Genomic DNA, 7703 nt, shown 5'->3' with positions numbered 1-7703 from the left:
TACCAATCACATGCTACAGCACTCCGGAGAGCATTTCAACTGGGTAGCACAGTAGAGCTGTTCCTGGTGATGACGGGTGATAGAGAGCTGGATCTGAAAACAAGAGTTCTGAAAAGTTGGCCCTGCCTCTCACTGGGCAGTCGAGGAAAGCAGACCACAATGACATGAGCACCCAGAGAGCTGGTGGGCTGACCAACTTGGCTACCATCCAGGCCCAGATCCAGAGCTTTGAGTTGGCTGACCCCAACATCTAACCCGTCTATAAACTACTGGCCCTCATGAAGGGCCTATAGAACCTGTAGAATCAAAGTTGTAGAATCTCCATGACACAGGGTAACAACAGAATATCTAAAGGGAGTCCTGGTAAGGATCTAGTATTAACAGTATAGCAGAAGCCAGAGGCCTCAAATCATACCAACAATTCATAGGAAGGAACATTTGTAAGTAAAGCTGTCTGGGGGCAAGGGTATACTGTGTGACACCACGATACACTACAGCTTCCATGGTGAGAGTTTTTAAAACTTTATTATTTTATTTTTATTTTTTATTTTCTTTTGGAAGGGTAGATTGTAATGGTGGAGGGTAGGTATGGAGGAGTAGGGTGATAAGTGGGGTTGGGGTGCATGATGTGAAACTAACTAAGACTCAAGAACAAGTTAAGAAGAAGGAAGAAGGAAAAAGAAGGGGAAGAAGAAGAAGAAGAAGAAGAAGAAGAAGAAGAAGAAGAAGAAGAGGAAGGTGAAGGAGAAGGAAAAGGAGAAGGAGGAGAAGAAGGAGAAGGAGGAGGAGAAGGAGGAGAAGGAGGAGGAGGAGGAGGAGGAGGAGGAGGAGGAGATGGAGGAGGAGGAGGAGAAGGAGAAGGAGGAGAGCTGATAAACTGACAGAAGAGGGGGGGAAGCTGGTTCCATTTCCTCCTGAAGCTAAGGGGCTTCAGGTAGCTAAGGTAGCTAAGCCACTGACAAGAATAAGTAACTTACAAAAAGATAGCAATTAGTAAATACACAGAAAATACAGAAAGAAATTCACTACCCCTCACACACCTCTGTTTTACAATCACTAATACAATAAAGTAGACAAGCATCAAAGATTGCTTAAGTGTCTAGGAGAAATTTCCATGGAGAACACAGAGATAGGAAATGAGGTTGATGTCCCTGGAAATCTCAGATCAATTTCAGCACCACCAAAAGAGCAAGAGATGAGATGGTGGGTCTCCTGGATGACAGCTCAATGAGGGCAGATGCCACCTGTAAAACATTTTTCTAGGTAGAATGTAAACCAAACCTTTTATGTTGGCTGGTTTGATGTCAACTTGACACAAGCTAGAGTCATCAGAGAGGAAGGAGCCTCAATTGAAGGAATGACTCCATGAGATCCATTTGTAAGGCATTTTCTCAACTAGTGCTCAATGTGGGGCAGGGCGACAGCCCATGGTGTGTGATACCATCTCTGGGCAGGTGGTTCTGGGTTCTATAAGAAAGCAGGCTGAGCAAGCCATGAGAAGCAAGCACGTAGGTAGCGCCCCTCCATGGCCTCTTGCATGCAGCTCCTGACTCCAGGTTCCTGTCCTGTTTGAGTTCCTGTCCTGACTTCCTTCAATCATGAGCAGTGATGAGGAAGCATAAGCTGAGTAAACCAACTTGCTATTTGTTCATGGAATTTTTTGTTGCAGCAATAGAAACCTGAACTAAGATATTTCTCAACATCTCTCAAATTTACCTGACAGTATACAGAAAATAGAGATGCAATTAGGATTTGCATAATGTGTTTATATCTATTTTAATGGTTTCATTCACTGTCCTTCCTTATGGGGGAAATGATATGATATTTGGAATTTATTTTTAAGACTTTCAGAAAAATATTGGAGAGACAGATACAAGATTAATAAAACATTATTCCCTGTACATTTATGCATATGTAAAATTTCTATTCAAAGAATAATGAGGCATCATGCTAATTAAAAAAGTACCTGGCAAGGAAGAATACAGCCAACACTTCATTAACCTCAACAAACTGTGGGAGTACTTGGAAAGTCTTCTTTAGCCATAGAATAGGGGCTGTCCTTAAATAAGACAGTACACAGGGAAAATGTCAGAAAATTGTATTGGAGTTGTACTGTGTTTAATGGGCTGATAAACGATATTCAGTCATTTATTTTTTAATAAATGTCACTCTAGAAAGGAAGTTTACATTAAGCAAGAAGATAATCTTATTTTGAGAAAAATAGGTCGTTTAAAAGATATTCACAATGAGCTGTTATGAGCAACTGAAACAACTTTGGCACTTGATTTTGACTATGAGTTGGATTGAATTAAGAAATGCAGAGGCTTAAATGAAGCATACCTTTGGGTAGAATGTGTCAAGGTGTTTCGCGAAACAACCAAGAAGGGAATGTTGACATCATTATCCCAAAGGTTTGGGTTCCAGACACAGTTTAAAACAAAAGAGAGCAAAGACTTTAACACCAGCTTGCTCCTTTTCTGCTTCCTGATTTTCTAGGCTAGCGCATGTTCCTGCTGTCTCCTCTGTGCAATGCTTTTCCCACCATGCTTTTCTCACCTTGGTGGACTGTAGCCCTTGAACCAAGCCACACTAAACTTTTGCCTCCTAGTTGCCTCTTATTAGGTATTTGCTCATAAGAAAAGTAATATTCAAAATTTGTAAAATAAATAAATAAATAAATAAAATAAAGGAGGCAGACTATGCCTTATTTTACAATATATTATAGCTTAACATAGTGCCAACCATTTTCGAAGTATTTCCCACAGGCAGAGATCCAGAGGTTTTGTATTTTCTCTTTCCCACCCGCTCCCTAACATTAAAATGATCATCGCCATTTAACTGGGAGATGAGGAGATTGGCAACCAAAGCAGAGGAGCCAAGGGTCTTGAGGCATCAAAAGATGAGAAATATAAACAAAACAAATGTGCGTGTCACCATCAAACTCCACTAGATACAGCCATGCTGTTTTCTCCCTGACAAGCGATAGACAATGAGGCGTCACTGATCTCATGCCCAGACAGATTCTTGGTTCCGTCTGTTGTCTACCCAAGCAGGTAGAACAAGGAGCTGGTCTAGGGCAGCCAAAGCAAGAATAGGAAGGAGGGGAAATAATGAAACTTTCCATTGGAATGTGCAGACTGCGGGTTTAGGTAGCTTCCCCCACCCTTCCCACCTCCTGAGACAAGAAGGAGCTTTCTCTAACCGTGGAGGGCTCTGGTGACTCATTTCTTGGATTCACTAAACAAAAAGTCCCTCGGTAAGTCACCATAAGGAGTCCCGGAGAAATCCAGCCACAGCTACAGGTTTTTTTTTTTCAGGGAGTCTCATTAGAAGTAAAGAGAAATAATGGCATACTCTTAAAAGCCTCTGAATGTAGACACAGAGCAGAGACAAAGACTCCCGAGTGGAGAACAGGCTTAAGAGGAAAGAATGCATGCTACTGACAAGATGGGGCTGGTGAGGGAGCAGAGTGATGCGTGGTCATGAAAGGGGAAGTAGTCATGGCAGTCATGGGTCCAGGGGGAAAGGCTCAATCAAACAAGGGGGCCAGATGGTGAGCAAACTGAAGGAAGGCATGGTTTTGAAGAACCTTAAAGGGAAAGGGAGAAAGAAAGGTAGCCCCAGTCTGCTGGGTGCCTGCTTCCATCTTTCATTTGAAAGTCATCTACATTTCACACCTGACACACATCGGAGATTGAGAGAGAGGCAGATTGATAAGGTAAACTAAAGGTTTACCCTCTTCCCTAAGATGTGCCTTCTTTATGAGCTAAACGATGGTTTAGCTTTCCTTCTTGGAAATAAATGGAATATCCCAACTAATTTGTTGTATACCAGTTTCCATTATTCAAAAAATACAGAAGCAAATTTGTCCATCACAAAAAAAAATTGTCTTATTACTTGTTTGGGTATGTATTTCTTTTCCAAAATATGTCATTTGCCATTTCCTGTCTTTCCCCTGTCCAAATTCATCAAACCTTATGCAGATCTCGGCCCTGAGAAAGCAGCTTGGGGAGGCAGAGTGAAAAGACAAGAAAAATCCTGCAGATCTTGGGGGAGAGAGAAACCCCTAAGTTCAGACTGTGGTTGAATCCACTCACTGTCTGAGAAGCAAAAATTCCATCACTGTTAACAGCATCCCTTGCAAAACAGTGTGTTGAGAAAGTTGGGAAAGGTCTTTGTTTTATGTTGAAGTAGCAAAGAGCCAGGCTTAAGACATGTATATGAGCTTGGGTTGGGTCTCACTCTTCTGGATATTATCTGGGACTTTCAAAAACAAAGCTGTCTTAGAGTTTCTATTGCTGTAACAAAGCACCAGGAACAAAGGCTAATTTGTAGTTCATCTTCCAGGGAAGTCAGAGCAGGAACTGAAACAGAGGCCATGGACCAATGTTGCTCACTAGCTTGCACTTCATGGCTTGTCTGGCCCGATTTCTTACAGAGCCAAAAACCGCCCACAATGGGCTGGGCCCTCTCACAGCAACCATTAACTAAGAAAATAACTCAGAAGCTTGCCTATAGGCCAGTAATTTAGGTCATCTTCTCAATTGAGGTTCTCCCTTCCGTAAGGACGCTAGTCTGTGTCAAGCTGACATAAAATCATGACATCACAAAGACCATCGTTTCCAACGAAGATACCCTAACTTCCTACATCCCTGTTATCTAGACTTAAATCTTGTCAGTTATAATCCTGTCTGGTGCCTCTGAAAACCTCCCTGTGAAGGAATCATTTAAGAGTCCATCGAAGTGCTTTGGTGATTAGAACTTCAGAAACCACCAGCTCTTGACTCTTATAGACTATGGAGTGTGACTCTTCTCTGAAAACCCCATGATCTCAGGAGTATCTTATGTTCTTCCCAGTGTTTGTTACTGTTGTGGGAACTATATAAAATGAATCTACCTGCAAACTTGTTTTCCCACGAGGCCACATATTTGAGCTTCAGTAATAAGCTCTGTTGAGATTTTGTTATTTTCTCCCAGCATGTTACACCTCGCTCGCATGCAACTCTTTACACACCCCCACAATCATTCATCTAAATAGCACCTAAGACCTGGTAACTAAAGCATGACTCTTAAGGCCTTAATATCCAATCAGATTTATATAATAATAAAATCCCAATTTATAAGATGCCAATACAATAATTTCAGAAACAAATAATAAAGACAATATTCTAACCCAATTAATCTATTTTGTAAAAACCTTTGCTTGACTGTATAACTTTGTGGGGTCAGGCTCATCCTCATCGTCTGTCTCCATGATCCCGTTCCTCTAGTTCCTCTGACTCCTCTCCTCCCACTCTAGCTCCACCTCTCTATTCCTGTTCAATCACAGGTCTGTCACTGCCCTGATGTGGCTGGACAGAGAAAATGCTACAGCAGTTACCTCTGTCATCTGTGTTTTTTTGTTGTTGGTTTTTTTTTTTGTTTTTTGTTTTTTGTTTTGATTTCTTTTTTTAATGCCTTTTAGGGCTCAGCCATTCAAGGCTAGGTTCACAACCAAAAATATAAAATATGTCTTTTAATAAACTCCACATCTGTTTTATACTGGATCATCATGAAACTCTTTTCTGTGACAAGGTCAGTCTTACTTGAGTGAAAGCCTGTAACTTAGGAACCTCTCCCAGGTTCCCATGGGTTACAGGGTGTAGCTATCCCTCACTGCCTCCATCACTGGAATCTCTTACAAAGACCCTCCAGCCTATTCCATTATGTGTGTGAGAGTTCTTCTTCCTATCTCCTTTGCTCTAGTTCTGAACTCCATTCTAGAATCTTCCCAAACTGTGTGCCTCCCTTACTGGCTTGTGGTGTAATTCTTTCTACCTGGCTTTGGCATTTATGTGTTTCTTGCCTTAAGGGTAGACTTAATGCTCATAGAACTGGAGAAATGGAGAAGCTGGGACATATCACAGAGTCCTGGGGACTTGCAAGGGGTTCTGTGCCCCAGTATAATTACCTTTTGATAGAACTTGTCAAAGGTTAGTCCTTACAGCGAAGTCCTGCAAAGTTCCCTCTTCTCACCTCCACTCTCCTCTCTGTTGACTACTGGTGTCTTACCATTTGATAGCCTGTGCTACCTCAGTATTCTGACAGCATTACAAAAAAAAAAAAAAAAAAAAAAAAGAAGCCATCATCACCAGATGTAAACCCTGACACCAGAGCTCCAGAACCATGGGTAAGAATAAACCTCCTTCTCTTAGAAACATATCCAACTTCAGGTGTTCTGTTATAATAATGCAGAATGAGCTAACATGACACCCACTGTGGACATCTTGCAGATGATGAAGCAAGGTAAAAGAAATATTGCCACACCAGAGCTTTCTGCTGGCAAGAACAGTGCAGTTCCATCAAGTATTAGTGAGAAGTACTGTAGCATCAGCTTCTAAAAGACACCCAGTCCATTTTCAATTTGTTTGTCAAAAGAACGACCGATTCTTGATTTTTATGTTTCTAATTGGTTATCATTGCAGAGTTCTGAGAGTTTGCGTGCCAACTCTCATTTTCCGTGTCTGTTTCTATGGCTCGAGATAACTACTACTGGGAAAAGAATATAATCACATGCATTTTTATTAGTAAAGACCCATTCACTTGATGCATTACATATGGCAGTGACCACATCTACACCAGGGGTTTATTGTGACAATGTCTATTTTACCCATGAGCCTTTGGGACCCTTCTCCATCTACTGGTTGCCTTGTTCAGCCTTGATGAGAGACTGTTGCCATAGTTGGTTGATGCTCCTGGGAGGCCTGCTCTTTTCTGAAGGGAGGAAGAAGGGGAGGAGATTTGGAGGAAGGAAAGGTGGAGGGGAGATGAGCAGGGGAGGGAGGGGAAACTATAGTCAGGATTTAGTATATGAAAAAAGAATAAGTAAATGAGAAAAAAGAATATAGAAAAAGAAGATTTGCTCTGTGTCCTGTGAGGAGGCAGCAGAAAGGACATCATCTGAAATCCCAAAGGGACCCTCACCAAAGCCTTGCCAAAACTGGTTTTTCATTTGTTTTGTTTTGTTTTTTGGTTGGTTGGTTGATTGGTTTGGTTTTTTGATGAAGAATTCAAAGCTTGGAAGCTGTGTCTTTAACTGGGAGAAATCCAGAACCAGATGTTAAATTTCCCTATGGTCCCTTGTATGTAAAACTCCAGAAAAGATCCCAGAGTTATTTCACCACTTAAACGAAAGCTTGTTAGATGTTTGTAACAAATATAAAGCATCAGCTAGAGTTGCTACTACAGCTGCACAATTTAGGTGTGATCCCTATTTCGATAACAAAATGAAGGTAATAGAGTAGTTTATTCAAATAATATCGTAGGGCCAGAGGGATGGCTCAGTAGGTAAGCTCCTTTGACACCAGCCTGACAGCCTAAGTTGGATTCCTAGGACCGAATAATAGAAAGAGAACCCTGACTCCCATGACTTGCTTTTTCTTTCCATTGGTGTGCCATGCTATGAGAATACCCATACACAATGCACACTCTGGAAAATTATCCAAGAATTTAAAAAATAAATTAAAAACAAAATATATGAAAAAAATGAATTAGAAGAAAGGTAGCTGACAGATAAGAAAAACAAGCTATAAAGGCTAGAATGTCTTAGAAAAGAAATAGTGAAGTTTATTAATTCTGTATGATCTTGCTAATGTCTCTGGAAAAGGGACTCTAGAGCAGCTACTAGAAGCCATGTTCCTCACGGGCCACACCAAGACAAACAG

At 41.2% G+C, this 7703-nt stretch overlaps 1 protein-coding gene across 4 annotated transcripts in view; it reads left to right on the top strand.

The window, feature by feature from the left end:
• Positions 1-375: 375 nt before the first annotated feature.
• The window catches only part of Lrrc72 (leucine rich repeat containing 72), a 66236-nt gene continuing 58908 nt past the window's right edge, over positions 376-7703 (top strand). For 2 of the 4 annotated variants that reach the window (XM_031356913.1, XM_031356909.1), the window contains exon 1: positions 5758-6169. The gene's annotated coding sequence lies outside the window, so the exon portion shown is untranslated. Of the gene's footprint in view, positions 506-5757; positions 6170-7703 lie in introns of those variants that run through there. The other 2 variants (XM_031356911.1, XM_031356910.1) reach the window with 2 other exon arrangements.

The sequence above is a fragment of the Mastomys coucha genome, unplaced genomic scaffold, assembly GCF_008632895.1.
Source record: "Mastomys coucha isolate ucsf_1 unplaced genomic scaffold, UCSF_Mcou_1 pScaffold6, whole genome shotgun sequence".
NCBI classification, from domain to species: Eukaryota; Metazoa; Chordata; class Mammalia; order Rodentia; family Muridae; genus Mastomys; species Mastomys coucha.
The sequence above is the reverse complement of the archived record's forward strand: the minus strand, read 5'-3'. Positions and strand labels throughout refer to the sequence as shown.